Here is a 22,616-nt window from a genome sequence, read left to right as displayed (position 1 = left end):
GGTAGGTTTTTTTTTTTTTTCATATCGAGCCCAGAAACATTTAAAAAAGATGAAGAAGAGCTATTTCAGGCTATGTTAACATGGCAGAATTTCTGTGCGAAATTCCACTTAAATATATTGCCCATTGACAGTGTGATTCCGGTGTTCCATTCACACAGCACAATTTCTGCGGCCGCAATTCCGATGCAGAAATTTTGCATTCTGCTAAATTTATAGACCTGTAATTTTAAGTAATTCTGCAGCGGAAGACAATTGAGAATCCCATTGAGACCACAGAAATTTTGCCAGAAATCCTTTGCAAGCTTTGCAGAATGGAATTTGAGCAGAATTGCAGAATTTCGCCATGTGAACATAGCCTTACTTTGCAGAATTTCTTCACTGAATATACTCTATTACGCCATGCAAAACCAAGGCACACCATGGCTGTTTTCCCTTAGTATACTCAGCAGCACACAAAGGGGGTATCTCTGCCCCTGGATGCCCTGCAGTACATACCTATCAAAGGTAGCCTGATTGGATGAAGAAGTATCAAGCCTGTAATGCTTAACCCCTTAACGACCACAGACATAAATGTACGTCCTGGTTTGGCGGGACTTCCCGCACCAGGACGTACATGTACGTCCTGTGTATGACCGCGAGCATCGGAAGGGATGCTCGCGTCATACACGGCAGGTTCCGGCTGCTAGCAGCAGCCGGGGACCCACCCGTAATGGCCGACATCCGCGATCGCGCGGATGTCCGCCATCAACCCCTCAGATGCCGTGATCAATTCAGATCACGGCATTGCGCCACTTTGATTGGATGATCGGATCGCCCGCAGCGCTGCCGCGGGGATCCGATCATCCAGCATGACAGCCGGAGGTCCCCTACACCTGGCTCCGGCCGTCTCCCGGGGTCTTCTGCTCTGGTCTGCGATCGAGCAGACCAGAGCAGAAGATCACCGATAATACTGAGCAGTGCTGTGTCCTATGCATAGCACTGCACAGTATTAGAAATCAAAGGATTGCTATAGATAGTCCCCTATGGGGACATAAAAAGTGTAAAAAAAAGTTGAAAAATATAAAAATTAAAAGTGAAAAATCCCCTTCCCCAATAAAAATGAAAATTGTCAGTTTTTCCCATTTTACCACCAAAAAGCGTAATTATTTTTTTTTAATAAACATATTTGGTATTGCCGCATGCGTAAATGTCCGAACTATCAAAATATAATGGTAATGATCCCTTGCGGTGAATGGCGTAAACGTAAAAAATAAAAAAAATTTCCAAAAATGCAGCTTTTTTTGTCACATTTTATTTAAAAAAATTAATAAAAAATTATCAAAAAGTTTTATATATGCAAATGTGGTATCTAAAAAAAAGTACAGATGACGGCGCAAAATATGAGCCCTCATACCGCCCTATATAGGGAAAAATGAAAAAGTTATAGGTGGTCAAAATAGGGCAATTTTAGATTACTGATTTTGTACAAAAAGTTTTAGATTTTTTTTAAGCGGTACAAAAATATAAAAGTATCTAGCCATGGGTATCATTTTAATCATATTGATCCACAAAATAAAGAACACATGTCATTTTTACCGTAAAGTGTACAGTGTGAAAACAAAACCCTCCAAAATGTGCAAAATTTGGGTTTTCATTAAAATTTTTGGGTTCGCCGTACATTTTATGGTAAAATGAGAGGTTTCATTACAAAGTACAATTGGTCACGCTAAAAACAAGCCCTTATATGGGTCTTTAGAGGGAAATATAAAAGAGTTATGGATTTTAGAAGGCGAGGAGGAAAAAACGAAAACGCAAAAATAAAATTGGCCTGGTCCTTAAGGTGAAAATGGGCTTGGTCATTAAGGGGTTAAAGAGAATCTGAAAGCTGGATAGCTGTAAAATGAGGGGTCAGTTACTTTTATTGGTGCCTTCTGGCAGAGTTATGTTGGTTAATAGTTTTATTCATATTGCGCTTCAGCACGCATTGGAGACGAAAGTGAGCCCGCGGCCTTCCCCCGTCTTTTTTATCCCGCTTGCGGGTGGGGGTATGCACTTCTTTTTATGCGCCACTGAAGCCTCGCTACACCTGATTTTCAGGTCTAGCGAGGCAGTGGTGCCTGTGCTGCGCTGGGAGAGCAGGCTTTCACATCCTACTGACATGAGAGTGAAGAATTTGGTTAATAAGGCGGGCCATGGGGAAATATATGTTAGGCAGGGGAGTTAGGACAGCCGTCTCCCTGCCTCCAATGTGCACTGGAACGCAATTTGAATAAAACGATTAACCAACATAACTGCACATTTTACAGCTATTCTCCAACTCTATATCCCAGTATATTGGGTTTAGTGTGGGTGAACCAGCTGTCAGATACTCTTTAAAAAATGTCAGTGGTGTGCACTATTTAGCACAAAGAAACATTTGTACAATGGGCACTGAACCTCGTTCTGCCCAAGAAGAGGGAACAGCTCTAGTAATACCAACCTTAGTAAAGTCCAAAGTATCTTATCCCTCAATAGTGTAACACATGTTGATACAGTCACAGATCCAACGAGAAATCAAAGGTTTGGATGCTCTCTTCCCTTGTTTCTTTTCCTGTAACAGGATGAATAGGTTTTCATCAACATCAAAAGAAGTTCTCTGTGAGTAGATTCTTAATCATATGACACGGTATAGTGACTTTAAGTTCTCATCCTGCTGTGGAGGAAGAGCAGGTAGAGATATCAGAGGATTCCAGAGGATTTAACAGTTGATTATAGGTTTCTTAAAACCAAAGAAAGTTCCTAAGGAGAAACTAGATTAGCTATTCTGTGACAAAGTCTGAAATGGCTCTTCCGAAGGCTTTAAAGAGGTACTCTATTGGAAAACAATCTTTTTTTTAAATCAACTGGTGCCAAAAAGTTAAACAAATTTGTAAATGACTTCTATTTAAAAATCTTAATCCTTCCAGTACTTATCAGCTGCTATATGCTCCACAGGAAGTTCTTTTCTTTTTTCATTTCCTATCTGTCTGACCACAGTGCTCTCTGCTGACTCCTCTGTCCATTTTAGGAACTTTCCAGAGCAGGATAGGTTTGCTATGGGGATTTGCTCCTACTCTGGAAAGATCCTAAAATGGACAGAGGTGTCAGCCGAGAGCACTGTGGTCAGACAGAAAGGAAATTCAAAAAGAAAAGAACTTCCTGTGGAGCATATAGCAGCTGATATGTACAGGAAGGATAGAGATTTTTAAATAGAAGTAATTTCCAAATCTGGCTCCAGTTGATAAAAAAAAAAAAATTGTTTTTCAGTGGAGTACCCCTTTAACTTCTTGAAAGGTGAGAAGTCTTCTATGTAGAGATGCAGATTATTATTTTTTTTTTTAAATAACTGTTTATTTGTACAATCTTTACCCCCTATGGTATTAGGTGACAATCCTTTAATAAACCCCTCAGTCAGAAAATCCATTATTTCAGCATTTGAGTAGGAGGACTGATCTGCAGTGGTCCCCCGACATACGATGGCCCCAATATACGATGGCCTCTCAGAGCCCATCGTATGTTGAAGGCATCAAAATACGATGCTGCTGTGGGTTGGGGCCATCGCTAAAATGGCTATCCGGTAGCGCTGGCTGCTTCAGCAGCTGCCGGAAAGCCGTTTAACCGGTTGCCGTAGTAAGAGGCAACCAGTGTATGCCGTGGGCTCCTGACTTGAGCTCCGCCCCCCCCCCCCCCGCCATACCGGCCGGCCCCCAGCTGAATCCTGTAGCTTGGGGCCGGGGTTAATAGCCGACATGCGGCGATTGCTGCGGCCGGCCATTAACCCTTTAAGATAGCCGCTGTCAAAGCTGACAGTGGCATCTAAAGGGACCTTAAAACATTCCCTGGTGGTTCAGCGCAATTGCTGGGGGGCGATCTACTGTGGAGGTAGCCGGAGGGCTTACCTCTTCTTCCTTCCAGGTCCGCAGCTCTTCATTTGATTGAGCCTGGCTGGACTAGACTCAACCAAATGAGCACAGAGCACACAGATCAATGGAGTTGTATGGAACTCCATTGATCTGTATGAGGAATCTAATGATTCCTCCTAAAAGTCCCCAAAGGGGACTAATAAAGTGTAAAAAATAAAGTTTAATAAAAGTTCCTTATAAAAAAATATAAACACCTCCCTTTTCCAAAATTCCATATAAAAATATGTAAACATAATAAAAATAAACATATGTGGTATTGCCGCGTGTGCGCAAATGTCCGAACTATAAAAATAAAACTTTAATTAAACCACACGGTGTATTCATAAAAAAATACCGAAGTCCTAATTTGCGTATATTTTTGGTCACTTTGAATACCCTTAAAAATTCATAAAAAGCTATTAAAAAGTCCCACCAAAACTAAAATTGTACCATTAGAATCTATAGACCACGGCACAAAAATTGAGCCCTCACACATCCCCGTATACAAAATAATAAAAAAGTTCTAGGGGTCAGAAGAGGACATTTTTAAACATACTAATTCTCATGCAAACAGTTATAATTTTTTAACAGAAGTAAAACAAAATCAGACCTATATAGGTTGGGTATAATTTTAATTGTGTGGACCTACACACACTCAACATACAGTGGTCGTCCCGGAACCAATTACCAGTTTTCCATAGAGAAATATACTCAACATACAATGGATCTGGGCCTCCAGAACCAATTACCAGTTTTCCATAGACAAATGTACTCAACATATGATGGTTGCAACATACAATGGTCTTCCTGGAACCAATTAATATCGTATGTTGAGGGACCACTGTATTTCTCTGGACACGCACAAGTTTAAAATATCATCTTGATTCTGGCATTAGATCAGTTTGTTGCTTCACTTTTTCAATGATCTAGCATGTTGAGCACCTTATTAGAAAGCACCATGGGCTTCAATAAGGAGCGATCAACCTCCAGGCAGTCCGGTTGAAATACCTGATGCCGTGACATAACTGTGTGCCCTAAGACACTATGTTCTCTGTGTGTGTGTGTGGTGGGGGGGGGGGTGTAATAAATCCCTCGATTCATCGACATGAGTTGGGTTAACCAGGATCTTCATACCAGAGTGGTATTATGGTTATAAAGCAATATCCAAGGTATGATCGATGTCATGGAAGTCATCGGTAATATGTATGGAATGGACATTGTTCACCAGATAGAGGAAACAATTAACCTTAGTTTGGCATTCCTTCTCGTTGCTATAAGGTTTAAGACCCCACATAGTTATAAACTGAAGGAAAATTTCCCAATTTGGAACAGCAGGCAACCTGGCTATCTTGGTTTCTACCTAGATAAAATCTTCCCCACTTCTGACAGTAGAGCTAAAGATCTGGTGCTTCCCTGCTTGTTTATATAAAATGCCAATGCCATGTTGTCAGTCTTCACTTTCACAGCTCTGCCTGAAACGAAAGGAGAGAAGTGAAGGAGAGCTTTGTGTATAGCACTCAGTTCTCTGACATTTGCTGGTAGAAACCTCTCCAGATCTCACGAACAGTCATCTATTGTACATGGGCTCCCAAGCCTGTACCTGAGGTGTCTGTAGTGAGTACCAGCCAGTCTGTTGCCTCAAAAAACATCTGACATTTTTAGACATTTTGCTTTTGTGCTGATTTACAGATTAGAATTGATAATAAAAAAAAGCAACTAAAATATAGTACAATAAATATGAGTGGGATTTATAATTTCTGTGTGAACTACTGTATTAGTATTATGAACATCATAAAGGTGTTCCTTACTATGTGATTAATCTACTGTGGATTTCAATCTGCAGATTTAATCAATATAAATCAATAGCTGTATATATAAATAAATACTGTATATAATGTTATGCCATTGTGCCAAAAATATTTTGTAGCCCCATGGCATACTTTAGCCTTATGCTCAGATTATACTAAAAGGGCTTTACAGTTGAATGCAGAAAAATAGAATATGTCTAAGTATCTGGTTTTATTCATAAAATATATATATATATATATATATATATATATATATATATATATATATATATATATTATACATTGCCTTTAAAGCGTTACGTTCATTTAAAAAAAAGTTTTGAGATGTTACACATACATGCCAAAAAATTTTATTGGTCAGAGTCTCATTGCTGAGACCCCCACCACACATGACAGCATGCTTCACTCCCCAGCTTGGTGCTCAATCTGTCCTATTGTAGAAGATGGGCTCCATTATTAATCCATAGCTATATGCTCCCTACAATACGCTAGGGAGTGAAGTTGCTACGGAGCTGGATGTGGATCCTCTAACCTGTGTGGCTGATGACTCTGACCGTATCAGGGAGCGGAATAGAAGGTGCCGCTGATCTTCAACAAAGCCCACCGCAAGGCAGGATGGGCTTGATGCGGCAGGCGACACCCAGGTCGCTACCCCCGGCACGGCTCGACCACACAGGTAGCTGGGCAAGGCGAGGTACCAAAGGATAAGGCAGTAGCGTAGTCAAACATAGCAGAAGGTCAAGGCAGGCAGCAAAGGTGCGAAGTCAAATAACATAGCGGGAAAGTCTGGATACACGGGAAAAGCAAAGAGGCAATATGGAATGCTTAATCTCAGGATAGGGGCACTGAAGATCCGGCAGGGAAGTGTGGGAGGTGCAGGGACTTTATGATGTAGTAGACGTGATCAGATAAAGACAATGTATGTGTCGGCGGCACCACTCACGAACCTCTTCAAATCGCCACTATATGGATATGTATGGCTGTCAGACCTGGTTCCGGGTATGGGGTGCACAAATGCAACAGCAATATCCAGAGAAAAAACGAAATCCGCACTCACTAGTCCAGGGATCTGTAATAGCTTTATTCAGGAACATAAATGGCAGCAGACAATGTGCAAAACACAGTTCCAAACAGCAACAGGTCAGGATAGTGGGCGAGTGGATCACAGGTGTGGGGCGTGAGAATGAAGGCAATGAGTTTCATGTCATGACTGACGCTTCATCCGGCCGTCTCAGGTGTTAGTGTCAGGTGCAACAACTAATTATGGGCGCACTGGCCATTTAAATTTCAGAGTTCCGGCGCACGCCCTAGGAGACAGGGATGCACACGCCAGAGCGGAGACACAGAGGAGGAGGCGGCAGCGGAGCGTGGTGAGTGACGGGCTGGGATTCGCATGCGGGCACGTCCCGCGATTCGAATCCCCACCCTGCCGGCAGACGGGGACACAGGGACACTGTGCTTACGGCCGGAGCACAGAGTGTAACAGAAGTACTCTGCCACACACTATAAAACAGACATAAAGAGTTTTGATTGGTCGGTGTCTGGGTGTCTGTGCTCTGCTGGCACTGTACCGAGATGGTCTCATATTGTAAGTCTATGGATCGGTCTTGGTCCTAATGAGAGCAAGAAGATAAGCACTTAGCCACGTGCTACTATCCTCACTTGTTCTGGTGATTGGTCAAAATCTGAACACTTAGACTCAACCAAATAAATATTTTGATATGTCTGTAAGACTCGTCAGAACATTATTAAAGCTTTAAAGGTTAAACTGCCTGTGTGTTATGGTTGAGGCTATTTAACAGCTGCAGTCTCACTGTTTTCATTTCCCATCACCCTACTTGTAATGAATGTTTGATTTTCCATCCTAAATTGTGAAAGCAACTGTGCTGACTAAGAGAATGACCATTCCAAGGATGTTTGCTATGAAACATCTAGGGATCTCTGTATGATAACAAGATAGAAGGAACTTGTTTCATGGATACATTGATGCTGTCATCTTCCTGAACCAGTCAGACAAGAGTTTTATGACGTTACTGTCCTAGTTTGCTTCCATTGGCATATGTAGGCAGTGGCTGCTTTAAAATACCTTGATGATTTGACATTTTTTATGTATGCCATTCTTATGCCTGTGGACTATAATTGGTCTGATCCTACACCAAATAATTTGTACCTAACAAGTCATCAATATCATGGGAAATAGTAAATTGCTAGGATATACAGGAAAATAGGCAAAGGATGCCCCTGTGAAATATTGTTAGATTGTACAACAGCATAAAAGGTGCATCTGCACTGCATACTGGGAGCACCCCCCAAGACCTGCCATTTTGGAGATGCTCTGACCCTCACATCTTGCCATCACAATTTGGCTCTTGACAAAGACACTCAGATCAATACACTTAATCATCTTTCCTGCTTTCTACACATCAGTCTGAAGAACGGACTCTATACTTTCCACCTAATATATCCCACACCTTGAAACGTTGTAACAATGTAATCATTGTTATTTACTTAATCTATTTGTCATTTTGAAATAATTCAGAAAAAGCGAGGGGGCTTAACTTATCCAGCATAATAACCGGGGTGCTACTAACAGTGAAAACATGCCATATAACACAAAGGAAAAAAGAGGATATCTGCATAAAAGTGCACACCCAGAAAAGATTCTATAATCAAATATATCTTTATTGTACAAAAATCACACATAACATCACTATATGAGACAGCGAAGGACATCTAAAAACAATAAAAAAAAAAAAAGCTCATGAAAGAGCAAAGCAGAACATGGGGAGGGGCCATGAACCCATGAATAGTAAATACAACAAAGCTGCTACTCCAAAGTGCACAATGCCTACATTAGATATATAGCAATACAATAATACCCAGAGTGCATGAGAAATATTAATGACCAAACATGATTAATTAAAGGGTAGCAAACCACAGATGGAGGAGCAGCTAAGTAAGGTGATGCAGGACAGAACAGCCGGACCCCACGCATTCCGTCGCTCCATGGTGACTTCCTCAGGAGTGTTGTGCCAGAATGTCCTAAGTCTCTATTTGTATATCTTGCATATTAATTACTGAATATGACGTACTGCGTGCTCTGTTAGCACGTGACTCCCCGTTGTAGATAATATTGCGCATTCGCCAGCAGCGTTGTTTAGCTACATTCTATGTTAACACACGTGACTCGGTATCGAGTCACGTAAGTCATCATGTGATCACATGCTTGTCCCTATTCAAATGCATTGCGTATAGGCGCGCATGCGCTATTTGGTGCCAGAGCGTAAGTAACAGGCAGATAAATGTCATGGGTTGCATAGATATGGATAAATATGGCATACATGTGAATGGAAAAATGAAGCAAAAGACCCAAATAAAAAGCACAGAAATAAAAATGAAATAAAATATGAGGTTTGGAGATATCGATCATCAAAGATAGTAAAGAATAATCTATATAGCCTGCATACTAATAAGTTTTATGTACTGCCATGCTGATATTAGCATATTAGCATACTAGTATGTTTTATCAATTAGCATACCTGTCACGATGCCGACTGGCAGGTAGTGGATCCTCTGTGCCAGAGAGGGATTGGCGTGGACCGTGCTAGAGGATCGGTTCTAAGTCACTACTGGTTTTCACCAGAGCCCGCCGCAAAGCGGGATGGTCTTGCTGCGGCGGTAGTGACCAGGTCGTATCCCCTAGCAACGGCTCAACCTCTCTGGCTGCTGAAGATAGGCGCGGTACAAGGGAGTAGACAGAAGCAAGGTCGGACGTAGCAGAAGGTCGGGGCAGGCAGCAAGGATCGTAGTCAGGGGCAACGGCAGGAGGTCTGGAACACAGGCTAGGAACACACAAGGAAACGCTTTCACTGGCACTAAGGCAACAAGATCCGGCGAGGGAGTGAAGGGGAAGTGAGGTGATATAGGGAAGTGCACAGGTGTAAACACTAATTGGAACCACTGCGCCAATCAGCGGCGCAGTGGCCCTTTAAATCGCAAAGACCCGGCGCGCGCGCGCCCTAGGGAGCGGGGCCGCGCGCGCCGGGACAGGACTGACGGAGAGCGAGTCAGGTACGGGAGCCGGGGTGCGCATCGCGAGCGGGCGCTACCCGCATCGCGAATCGCATCCCGGCCAGAGGCGGTATCGCAGCGCCCCGGGTCCGTGGAACCGACCGGAGCGCTGCAGTGAGAGGAGTGTAGCGAGCGCTCCGGGGAGGAGCGGGGACCCGGAGCGCTCGGCGTAACAGTACCCCCCCCCTTGGGTCTCCCCCTCTTCTTGGGGCCTGAGAACCTGAGGACCAGACTTTTGTCCAGGATATTGTCCTCAGGTTCCCAGGACCTCTCTTCTGGACCACAACCCTCCCAATCCACTAAAAAGAAGGTTTTCCCTCTGACCTTTTTAGATGCTAAGATTTCTTTAACGGAGAAGATGTCCGAGGAGCCGGAGACAGGAGTGGGGGGAACAGATTTGGGAGAGAAACGGTTAATGATAAGTGGTTTAAGAAGAGAAACATGAAAGGCATTAGGAATACGAAGAGAAGGAGGAAGAAGAAGTTTGTAAGAGACAGGATTAATCTGGCGCAAAACCTTAAAAGGACCAAGATAGCGTGGTCCCAACTTATAGCTAGGGACACGGAAGCGGACATATTTGGCGGAGAGCCATACCTTGTCTCCAGGGGAAAAAATGGGAGGAGCTCTTCTTTTCTTATCCGCGAATCTCTTCATGCGTGAAGAAGCCTGTAAGAGAGAATTTTGGGTCTCTCTCCATATGATGGAAAGATCACGAGAAATTTCATCCACAGCGGGCAGACCAGAGGGCAAGGGGGTAGGGAGGGGGGGAAGAGGGTGACGGCCGTACACCACGAAAAACGGGGATTTGGAGGAAGATTCAGAGATTCTGAAATTATACGAGAATTCGGCCCAAGGTAGAAGATCTGCCCAGTCATCCTGGCGGGAGGAAACAAAATGTCGTAAATAGTCACCCAAGATCTGGTTAATTCTTTCTACTTGTCCATTGGATTGAGGATGGTATGCAGAAGAAAAATTTAATTTAATCTTGAGTTGTTTACAGAGAGCCCTCCAGAATTTAGACACAAATTGGACGCCTCTATCCGAGACGATCTGCGTAGGCAACCCGTGAAGACGAAAAATGTGTACAAAAAATTGTTTAGCCAACTGAGGCGCTGAAGGAAGACCAGGAAGAGGGATGAAATGCGCCATTTTGGAGAATCGATCAACGACCACCCAAATAACAGTGTTGCCATGGGATGGGGGTAAGTCAGTAATAAAATCCATACCAATCAGAGACCAAGGTTGTTCGGGGACAGGCAGAGGAAGAAGAAAACCAGCGGGCTTCTGGCGAGGAGTCTTATCCCGGGCACAGATAGTGCAGGCTCGCACAAAGTCCACCACATCAGTCTCTAGAGTCGGCCACCAATAGAAGCGAGAGATGAGTTGCACAGATTTCTTGATGCCCGCATGACCTGCGAGATGGGAGGAGTGACCCCATTTGAGGATTCCGAGACGTTGGCGTGGAGAAACAAAGGTCTTTCCTGGAGGAGTTTGCCTGATGGAGGCTAGAGAAGTGGAAATCAGGCAGTCAGGAGGAATGATGTGTTGCGGAGAGAGTTCAATTTCAGAAGCATCCGAGGAACGAGAGAGAGCATCGGCCCTAATGTTCTTATCAGCAGGCCGAAAGTGAATTTCAAAATTAAATCGGGCAAAGAACAGAGACCACCTGGCCTGACGAGGATTCAGCCGTTGGGCAGACTGGAGGTAGGAGAGGTTCTTGTGATCGGTGTAAATAATAACTGGGAATCTTGATCCCTCCAGCAGATGTCTCCATTCCTCAAGTGCTAATTTAATGGCTAGAAGCTCTTGATCCCCGATGGAGTAGTTCCTCTCCGCCGGAGAGAAGGTCCTAGAAAAAAAACCACAAGTAACAGCATGCCCGGAAGAGTTTTTTTGTAGAAGGACAGCTCCAGCTCCCACTGAGGAGGCATCAACCTCCAATAGGAAGGGTTTAGATGGGTCAGGTCTGGAGAGCACGGGAGCCGAAGAGAAGGCAGACTTGAGTCGTTTAAAGGCGTCTTCCGCTTGAGGAGGCCAAGACTTGGGATCGGCATTTTTTTTGGTTAAAGCCACAATAGGAGCCACAATGGTAGAAAAATGTGGAATAAATTGCCTGTAATAATTGGCGAACCCCAAAAAACGTTGGATGGCACGGAGTCCGGAGGGGCGTGGCCAATCTAAGACGGCAGAAAGTTTATCTGGGTCCATTTGTAGTCCCTGGCCAGAGACCAAGTATCCTAGAAAAGGAAGAGATTGGCATTCAAACAGACATTTCTCAATTTTAGCATAGAGTTGATTGTCACGAAGTCTCTGAAGAACCATACGGACATGCTGGCGGTGTTCTTCTAGATTGGCCGAAAAAATTAGGATATCATCAAGATATACAACAACACAGGAGTATAACAGATCACGAAAAATTTCATTAACAAAGTCTTGGAAGACAGCAGGGGCGTTGCACAGGCCAAAGGGCATGACCAGATACTCAAAGTGTCCATCTCTGGTGTTAAATGCTGTTTTCCACTCATCCCCCTCTCTGATGCGGATGAGGTTATAGGCGCCTCTTAAGTCCAATTTAGTAAAGATGTGGGCACCTTGGAGGCGATCAAAGAGTTCAGAGATGAGGGGTAAGGGGTAGCGGTTCTTAACCGTGATTTTATTAAGTCCGCGGTAGTCAATGCAAGGACGTAGAGAGCCATCTTTTTTGGACACAAAGAAAAATCCGGCTCCGGCAGGAGAGGAGGATTTACGGATAAAGCCCTTTTTTAGATTCTCCTGGACGTATTCAGACATGGCAAGAGTCTCTGGGGCAGAGAGAGGATAAATTCTGCCCCGGGGTGGAGTAGTGCCCGGGAGGAGGTCGATAGGACAATCATAAGGCCTGTGAGGAGGTAGAGTCTCCGCTTGTTTTTTGCAGAAAACATCCGCGAAGTCCATATAGGCCTTAGGGAGACCGGTTACTGGAGGAAGCACAGAGTCACGGCAAGGGTTACTGGGAACCGGTTTTAGACAGTCCTTGGAACAAGAGGGCCCCCAACTCTTGATCTCCCCAGTGGACCAATCCAGGGTTGGGGAATGAAGTTGAAGCCAGGGAAGTCCAAGGAGAATTTCCGAGGAGCAATTGGGGAGGACCAAAAGTTCAATCCTCTCTTGATGAGATCCGATGCTCATTAGAAGGGGCTCCGTGCGGAAACGTATGGAACAGTCCAACCTTTCATTGTTTATACAATTGATGTAAAGGGGTCTGGTGAGACTGGTCACTGGGATGTTGAACCTGTTGACGAGAGAGGCCAAAATAAAGTTTCCTGCAGATCCAGAGTCCAATAAGGCCACAGAAGAGAAGGAGAAGGCAGAGGCAGACATCCGCACAGGCACAGTAAGACGTGGAGAAGCTGAGTAGACATCAAGGATTGTCTCACCCTTGTGCGGAGTCAGCGTACGTTTTTCCAGGCGGGGAGGGCGGATAGGACAATCCCTCAGGAAGTGTTCGGTACTAGCACAGTACAGGCAGAGGTTCTCCATGCGGCGTCGTGTCCTCTCTTGAGATGTCAGGCGAGACCGGTCGACCTGCATAGCCTCCACGGCGGGAGGCACAGGAACAGATTGCAGGGAACCAGAGGAGAGAGGAGCCGAGGAGAAGAAACGCCTCGTGCGAACAGAGTCCATATCTTGGCGGAGCTCCTGACGCCTTTCGGAAAAACGCATGTCAATGCGAGTGGCTAGGTGAATAAGTTCATGAAGATTAGCAGGCATTTCTCGTGCGGCCAGAACATCTTTAATGTTGCTGGATAGGCCTTTTTTAAAGGTCGCGCAGAGGGCCTCATTGTTCCAGGATAATTCAGAAGCAAGTGTACGGAATTGTACGGCATACTCGCCAACGGAAGAATTACCCTGGACCAGGTTCAACAGGGCAGTCTCAGCAGAAGAGGCTCGGGCAGGTTCCTCAAAGACACTTCGAATTTCCGAGAAGAAGGAGTGTACAGAGGCAGTGACGGGGTCATTGCGGTCCCAGAGCGGCGTGGCCCAAGCCAGGGCTTTTCCAGACAGCAGGCTGACTACGAAAGCCACCTTAGACCTTTCAGTGGGGAACTGGTCCGACATCATCTCCAAGTGTAATGAACATTGGGAAAGGAAGCCACGGCAAAACTTAGAGTCCCCATCAAATTTATCCGGCAAGGATAGTCGTAGTCCAGAAGCGGCCACTCGCTGCGGAGGAGGTACAGGAGCTGGCGGAGGAGATGATTGCTGGAGCTGTGGTAGTAACTGTTGTAGCATAACAGTCAGTTGAGACAGCTGTTGGCCTTGTTGCGCTATCTGTTGTGACTGCTGGGCGACCACCGTGGTGAGGTCAGCGACAACTGGCAGAGGAACTTCAGCGGGATCCATGGCCGGATCTACTGTCACGATGCCGACTGGCAGGTAGTGGATCCTCTGTGCCAGAGAGGGATTGGCGTGGACCGTGCTAGAGGATCGGTTCTAAGTCACTACTGGTTTTCACCAGAGCCCGCCGCAAAGCGGGATGGTCTTGCTGCGGCGGTAGTGACCAGGTCGTATCCCCTAGCAACGGCTCAACCTCTCTGGCTGCTGAAGATAGGCGCGGTACAAGGGAGTAGACAGAAGCAAGGTCGGACGTAGCAGAAGGTCGGGGCAGGCAGCAAGGATCGTAGTCAGGGGCAACGGCAGGAGGTCTGGAACACAGGCTAGGAACACACAAGGAAACGCTTTCACTGGCACTAAGGCAACAAGATCCGGCGAGGGAGTGAAGGGGAAGTGAGGTGATATAGGGAAGTGCACAGGTGTAAACACTAATTGGAACCACTGCGCCAATCAGCGGCGCAGTGGCCCTTTAAATCGCAAAGACCCGGCGCGCGCGCGCCCTAGGGAGCGGGGCCGCGCGCGCCGGGACAGGACTGACGGAGAGCGAGTCAGGTACGGGAGCCGGGGTGCGCATCGCGAGCGGGCGCTACCCGCATCGCGAATCGCATCCCGGCCAGAGGCGGTATCGCAGCGCCCCGGGTCCGTGGAACCGACCGGAGCGCTGCAGTGAGAGGAGTGTAGCGAGCGCTCCGGGGAGGAGCGGGGACCCGGAGCGCTCGGCGTAACAATACCGTACATAAATAAAATGAAAATACGTGACATGTAAAGATGTAGATAATAGTGATACGAGTCATTATAGTTATAGATTATGAATTATACATAGATACTGACGGTACAATACATTATAGTATGCATATCAATTCGTTCTGCATGCTAACCAGTAGCGTACATGTAATGTACACGGATGTTTATACATATGCTCCTTAGGTATGATTATACATAAGCTCCTTGGGTATGTTGATCCCACATTTCTGCCAACTACATTTTATCACTAAAAATGATAATGAATAAATAAAAAAATAAAAAAACACATGAATATGTGCATAATAAATGAGTAAAGAACTGTAATAAATGAATGTGTACATGATCACATAGGTATATAGAATGTGAAGGTAATAATGCCAATAATGCTAGACCGTTGGGTGGTAGTGAAAGAATACATATCGTCCTTAAATCACCATCCCTTTCACCTTATCACATACCCCCCTTTGTTTAAGCCCGAGGGGGTGAACACTCATGCAACAATGTACCTGGGATAAGGCATCGGCGTTGCCAAGCAACCAACCGGCCCTATGTTCCACTGTAAATTTGAAATTTTGCAGTGACAAAAACCACCGGGTGACCCTCACATTTCTGTCCTTCGCCTGACACATCCATTTGAGAGGGGAATGGTCTGTCACAAGACGGAACTTTCTTCCCAATAAGTAATAGCAGAGAGATTCAAATGCCCACTTAATGGCCAAGCACTCTCTCCACTATACTATAACTGGTCTCGGCCGGGGTAAGTTTGCGGCTGAGGAAGACAACGGGATGCTCCTCCCCATTGACTTGCAGAGAGAGTACCGCACCGACCCCTACCTCCGAAGCATCAGATTGCACTATAAACTCCTTTCTGATGTCGGGTGTTACCAGAATCGGAGACCCGCATAGGGCCAACTTCAAAGCGGAGAAACCTGCTCTGCTTTTTCATTCCCCCTTACTATTACTGACTTGCGTCCTTTCAAAATGTCCGTTAAGGGCACAGCAACTGTAGCGAAATGGGGGATGAACCTCATATAATAACCCACCTTCCCTAGAAACAACCTCACTTGTCGGGTAGTGACAGGACGTGGCCAATTCCATATGGCCTTCACTTTGTTTACCTGAGGTTTAACAACCCCACGCCCAATGACATACCCCAGGTATTTGTTCTCTTCGAGCCCAATTACAATTTTTTGGGGGGTTAGCCGTTAACCCAGCTTTCCTGAAGTAGTGTACCACGGCCTGCACTTTTGGAAGATGACTTTCCCAATCTGTGCTGTGAATGACAATATCGTCCAGGTAGGCTGAAGCATACCGACGATGTGGCCGGAGCACAATGTCCATTAACCTTTGGAACGTAGCGGGAGCGCCATTTAGCCCAAAGGGTAACACCTTGTATTGAAATAGGCCTTCTGGTGTAACAAACGCAGTTTTCTCCTTGCCAGCCTCCATCAAGGGTATCTGCCAGTACCCTTTTGTGAGGTCCAAAACAGGAAAGTACCAAGCTTGTCCCAGCTTCTCAATAAACTCATCAACTCTGAGCATGGGATACGCATCAAATTTGGAAACTTCATTCAGTTTCCGGAAATCGTTACAGAACCGTAACGTACCGTCTGGTTTGGGTATTAAGACTATAGGGCTAGCCCACTGACTTTTCGATTCCTCAATAACGTCCAACTTCAACATTTGTTGTACTTCTTCCGCAATGGCCTGTCGCCGCGACTCAGGTACCCGGTATGGTTTCAACCGTATTTTCATCTGAGGTTCAGTGACAATGTCATGGCGGATGACAGAAGTACGACCAGGGAGATCTGAGAACAAGTCGGTGTTCCTTCTGATGAACTCCCTGACCTCCTGAGTTTGTGCAGTGGAAAGGCTGTCAGCAATCTTTACTGTGGCCGCCGCTTCCATTGTACTAGACTGAGGGACAGGTACCTCTACCCCTAACAAACCTGGCCGGGGGCTGTCATACGCACCAGTCTCCCTGTCTTTCAAAGGTTTTAAGAGATATACATGGTACACTTGCTCTGGCTTTCTACGCCCGGGCTGGTGTACCTTGTAGGTCACTTCCCCTACCTTTTCAATCACCTCGTAGGGACCCTGCCACCTAGCCAGGAACTTACTATCAACTGTTGGTACGAGAACCAGAACTCGATCTCCCGAGTTAAAATTCCGTACCCTAGCCTGCCGATTATAAACTCTTCTCTGAGGACGCCGGACTGCCTCTATATGTTCCCTGACCAAGGGCAACACTGTTTCCATATGTTCCTGTAACTGTGTGACATACTCAATTACACTTTTGTATAGTGTGGGCTGTTGTTCCAATGTTTCTTTTGCTATGTCTAGCAAACCACGTGGATGCCTGAAATATAGCAGTTCAAAGGGCGAGAACCCAGTAGAGGCCTGGGGTACTTCTCGCACTGCGAACATAAGATAGGGCAGCAAAAGGTCCCAATTCTTCCCGTCTCTAGCCACCACCCGCTTTAACATATTTTTTAATGTTTGGTGAAATCTTTATACCAGGCCATCTGTCTGCGGGTGGTACACTGAGGTTCGTAACTGTTTTACCTGCAACAGCTTACTAACCTCTTTCATTACTTTAGACATGAACGGAGTACCCTGGTCTGTCAACACCTCTTTAGGCAAACCCACTCAGGAAAACATCTCCATTAACTCTTTAGCGATGAGTTTGGCTGAGGTGTGTCGCAGAGGCAGCGCCTCAGGATACCTAGTTGCATAGGTCAGAATTACCAGGATGTGTTGGTGCCCCCTAGCGGACTTTGGCAACGGACCAACCAAGTCCATACCAATCCACTCAAATGTAACCTCAATAATGGGGAGGGGAAGCAGGGGACTATGGTAATGTGGCTGGGGGCTAGTAATTTGACATGTTGGGCAGGACCCACAGAACCTCTCAACCTCTTTGTACACACTGGGCCAGTAAAAACGCTGCAAGATTTGGTCCTGCGTTTTCTGCTGGCCCAGGTGCCCCCCTAGTATATATTGGTGGGCTAACTCTAAAACCAACCTCCTATATGCTTTAGGTACCACCAATTGTTCCACCCCGCATCTGATTTACCTGGTACAGCATCCCTTGGTGAACCACAAACCGGGGGTATACCGACTTGGACCTCGGTTGTTGTGGTGCACCTTCTACAACCAAGACATTTTCCCAGGCCCTAGACATCGTTGGGTCTTGGTGTTGAGCTGTACCAAAATTCTCTGCTGATATCTTGAGGTCTGCCAACTCGGGCCCTAAGGGCAGCTCCTCCACATCTCCAACCATTACATGTAAGGGAGACATTTCTTCTTCTGTATGTGTGGTCACCCCTACTGTGGGTACATCAGGGTCAGATTCCCAAGGTTCCTGGGTTACCCCTGAATAAGGCCAATCTATTGAGGACACCCCTGCCTCACAGGTTTGGTGAACTTTTATCTGGGGCCACAAAGACACAAAACCGGAAAGTCTCTCCCAATGGTTAGTTCGTGAGAGTTTTGTAGCCACGGCCATCTCATGGGTCCACTGGCCAGCTGGGGTTGACACAGGGTGGTGGGGTAGTCTCTCAAGTCCCCGTGGATGTACAAAACCCCCGCTTGCCATCCTGTATAGTCTATACGGGATACCAACTCCGACCTCACCATAGTCACCATGCTCCGTGAGTCCAGTAGTGCCTCCACCTCACGCCCTCCCAACTCCACCCTGCACAGGTGTCCTGACTCTCCTGCCTTGGGAATTCCTGCTGCACGTAGTCTCTGGGCATACATGGAGGGGCGGTGGGTAAAGTTCATGTCCATGGGTTCTCCCAGGTGGGGAAAATTAGCCTTGACATGCCCTGGCTCGTGACGTCCCCAACACAGCAAGGGGGCGGGGTCTTTAGGGATTACCTCCCGGGGAACCCTAGGGACTAACAACCTCTTGGGCAAAGGTGGGGACCTCCTTGGTTTAACTGCCTCCTCCTGCAGTCTGGTGGTGGCCTCGTACCTTTCCACCAAGGCCACCATCCCCAGGACATTGCTAGGGGATACCTGGCCAACCCAACTCTGGAGGGGTGTGGGCAAAGCCCTCCAGAACATGTTGGCCAGGAGACGGTCAAGCATAGCAGAGGGGGACCGGACCTCTGGCTGTAGCCACTTCTGGAGCCGCTGCAACAAGTCATAGTATTGCGGCCGGGCAGGCTCAGCCGGCTTGTATCCCCACTCACACGCTGGGTCCAGACCCACACAGTAACCCCCAGTCTTGCAAGTATCTCACCCTTCACCGTGCTGTAATTTGCCTGGTTATCCGGCAAATCAAAGTAGGCCTGCTGTGACTGAGAAGTCAGGAAGGGGGCGATGACCTCAGCCCACTGGTCGTAGGGTAGCTTCTCCCTCTCAGCCACTCTCTCAAACACCATCAAATAAGTCTCAACATCGTCGGCCGCTGTCATCTTAGGCATTGCCATCCGTACAGCCTTCCGGGCGTCTGGTGTGGTCCGTGTCGTCGCTGCGGCCTGCAGTGCCATCATCTGCTGTATCAGTAGCTGGTTGGTCTCCTGCTGTTGTGCCATGGACTGCTGATGATGCCTGGTGGTTTCCTGCTGGAGGACCATGGACTGCTGTTGTGATAGTACCAGCTGTTTTATTGCCTCTTCCATGGTGCTGGACAGGCCTTGAATTGCAGCAGCAGCTTTCACCCAGGACATAGGCTTCTTATCATGCGGTTGCCCCTAGCAACACCTCCAGCGGCTCTTAGCACTGTACTGCAACACGCTGGCCTCACTGCTTTGCCCGCATCCTCCATCAAATGTGATGACTCGCTCTTGCAGTGAGGTGCAGTTAGCAGTATTGAGGTATGGAGACAGCATTTTTAAAGCAAAGTCCAGTGTTTTATTCACACTCCAATAAACGGCAAACACAGTCTTTAACGCAGGAAACATGAAACAGCATAACAAAGTCCAACTTAACTTTCTTTCCTGCTAATTCACACACGGGGTTTGTGCCGCGTGGCACACAACAATGGCTTTTCCTTGTATCCAGGACAGATCCCCTCACACAGCTTCTCCTGGCTGTGTCAGCTCCCAAAAGACAATCTCCCCCACCTGGTGAGGGAGCCTAGCTTTAAAGCCTACTCTTGGTCATTCCCAGTAGAGCCGTCCCATACAAGCCTTCCAGACATACTTAAAACACAGCATCAGGATGCACCACAGCACAAACACTGGAAAACTATTCGGCTTTACTCCACCAAGGCAAGGAGCCTTGGTGACACATATTGTCCTTCAATCACCTTATCACAATTATATATATATAATTATATATATATATATATACAGTGGGAATCAAAAGTTTGGGCACCCCAGGTAAAAATTTGTATTAATGTGCATAAAGAAGCCAAGGAAAGATCGAAAAATCTCCATCAAATTACAGATTCGACATTCTAATAATATGTCAAAAAAAGTTAGATTTTATTTCCATCACTTACACTTTCAAAATTATAGAAAACAAAAAAATGGCATCTGCAAAAGTTTGGGCACCCTGCAGAGTTGATATCTTGTAATGCCCCCTTTGGCAAGTATCACAGCTTGTAAACGCTTTTTGTAGCCAGCCAAAAGTGTTTCAATTCTTGTTTGAGATATCTTTGCCCATTCTTCCTTACAAAAGTCTTCCAGTTCTTTGAGATCTCTGGGCTGTCTGTCACGCACTGCTCTTTTAAGGTCTATCCATAGATTTTCAATTGTGTTGAGGTCAGGAGATTGTGAAGGCCGTGGCAAAATCTTCAGTTTAAGCCTCTAGATGTAATGCCCCGTGTATTTCGAGGTGTGTTTAGGATCATTATTAGTGTTGAGCGGCATAGGCCATATTCGAATTCGCGAATATTCGCGAATATATGGACGAATATTCGTGATATATTCGCAAATATTCGAATATTCGTTATATTCTTGTTTTATTTTCGCATATGCGAAAATTCACGTATGCGAAAATTAACATATGTGAATATTAGTATATACAAAATTAACGTACGCTAAAATTCGCATATGCGAAAATTAGCATATGCTAATTTTCGCATATGCGAATATTCGCACACCAGTCTCACACAGTAGTATTACAGCCTTCTTTACACCACACAAGCTGGAAGCAGAGAGGGGTGATCACTGTGATGCGTACTGTGAAGAAAAAAAAACAAAAAAAAACGAATATTCGTAATTACGAATATATAGCGCTATATTCGCGAAATTCGCGAATATGCGATATTCGCGAATAATATTCGAATTGCGAATATTCGTGAGCAACACTAATCATTATCGATTTGTAGAAGCCATCCTCTCTTTAACTTCGGCTTTTTCACAGTTAGCATCCAAAATTTGCTGAAATTTTAGTGAATCCATTTTTCCTTCTACTCGTGAGATGTTCCCTGTGCCACTGGCTGCAATACAACCCCAAAGCATGATTGATCCACCCCCATGCTTAACAGTTGGACAGAGGTTCTTTTCATTAAATTCTGTTCCCCTTCTTCTCCAAACGTACCTTTGCTCATTCCGGCCAAAAAGTTCAATTTCAACCTCATCGGCCCACAGAACTTGTTTCTAAAATGCATCAGGCTTGTCTATGTGCAAAGTTCAAAGGCTGATTTTTGTGGTGAGGACATAGAAGAGGTTTTCTTCTGATGACGCTTCCATGAAGACCATATTTGTACAAGTATCTCTTGTACCACAACTCCAGTGTCTGCCAGATCCTTCTGGAGGGATTGTGCAGTCAAACGTGGGTTTTGAATTGTTTTTCTCACAATCCTGCGAGCTGTTTTGTCTGATATTTTTTTTTTGTCTTCCAGATCTTGCTTTAACTACCACTGTTCCTGATGACTGCCATTTCTTAATTACATTCCGAACAGAGGATATTGACATCTGAAAACGTTTTGCTATCTTCTTATAGCCTTCTCCAGCTTTGTGAGCGTCAACTATTTTCAGTTTCAGATTTCTAGACAACTGCTTAGAAGAACCCATGGTGCTGATTGTTAGGGCAAGGTCAGATGAGTATGGGCATTTAAAGCCTTTGAGATTGACATCACCTCTTCTTCCCAGATGATGATTGAGAACAATCCATGACACTGGCAGGTCTCAGCTTTGCAAAGGGGGCAGTGCATGCTATAAATTCTGCAGGGTGCCCCATTTTTTTGTTTTCTGTTATTTTCAATGTGTGAATGATGGAAATAAAATCTCACTTTTGTTGACATATTATAAGAATGTCTAATCTGTAATTTGATGCCTTTTGGAGATTTTTCAATTTTTCCTTGGCTTCTTTATGCACATTAATACAAATTTTTACCTGGGGTGCCCAAACCTTTCATCCCCACTGTATATATGAATAAAATATATATATTGGTCTGTCCCAATGAGGTCACCTTATCGCAGTGGAATGGTCCAAACTATTTGGCAAAGCACATCAATTTTTCATTGTAGCAATATAGCATTTCATGTTTTATCTGTATCTTTGTGCTAGCAGTGTGCTGCTGTATTCTTCTGTTTGTGTATATTTAGCCTAGCAGCGTGCACCTGTATGCCGGGTCCATGCAATAGTCTGGTATCAGTATATGCTGGCCAACTTTTTGTGTCATACATATGGGGGAGTGGCTACCTCCATGTTGGTTACTGCACCCCACCCATCTTATAAGGTGCTGGATGTTTCAGACCTTACAAGCCTGGTAACTGATTGCACAGAGGCACATTCACAGTGTAGGGTCTGTCCTAAT

The 22,616-nt window shown here is 45.6% G+C and overlaps 1 protein-coding gene across 4 annotated transcripts in view; it reads right to left on the bottom strand.

Moving 5' to 3' along the window:
* TRMT10A (tRNA methyltransferase 10A) overlaps window positions 1–22,616 on the bottom strand; it is a 170,167-nt gene that overhangs the window by 5,368 nt on the left and 142,183 nt on the right. For all 4 annotated transcript variants that reach the window (XR_008891437.1, XR_008891430.1, XR_008891431.1 and 1 more), the window contains one exon: window positions 2,459–2,569. The gene's annotated coding sequence lies outside the window, so the exon portion shown is untranslated. The remainder of the gene's footprint in view (window positions 1–2,458; window positions 2,570–22,616) is intronic.

Source organism: Hyla sarda, chromosome 1 (genome assembly GCF_029499605.1).
Source record: "Hyla sarda isolate aHylSar1 chromosome 1, aHylSar1.hap1, whole genome shotgun sequence".
NCBI lineage: Eukaryota > Metazoa > Chordata > Amphibia > Anura > Hylidae > Hyla > Hyla sarda.
Note: the sequence above shows the minus strand (reverse complement) of the source record. Positions and strands in the feature narration are given on the sequence as shown.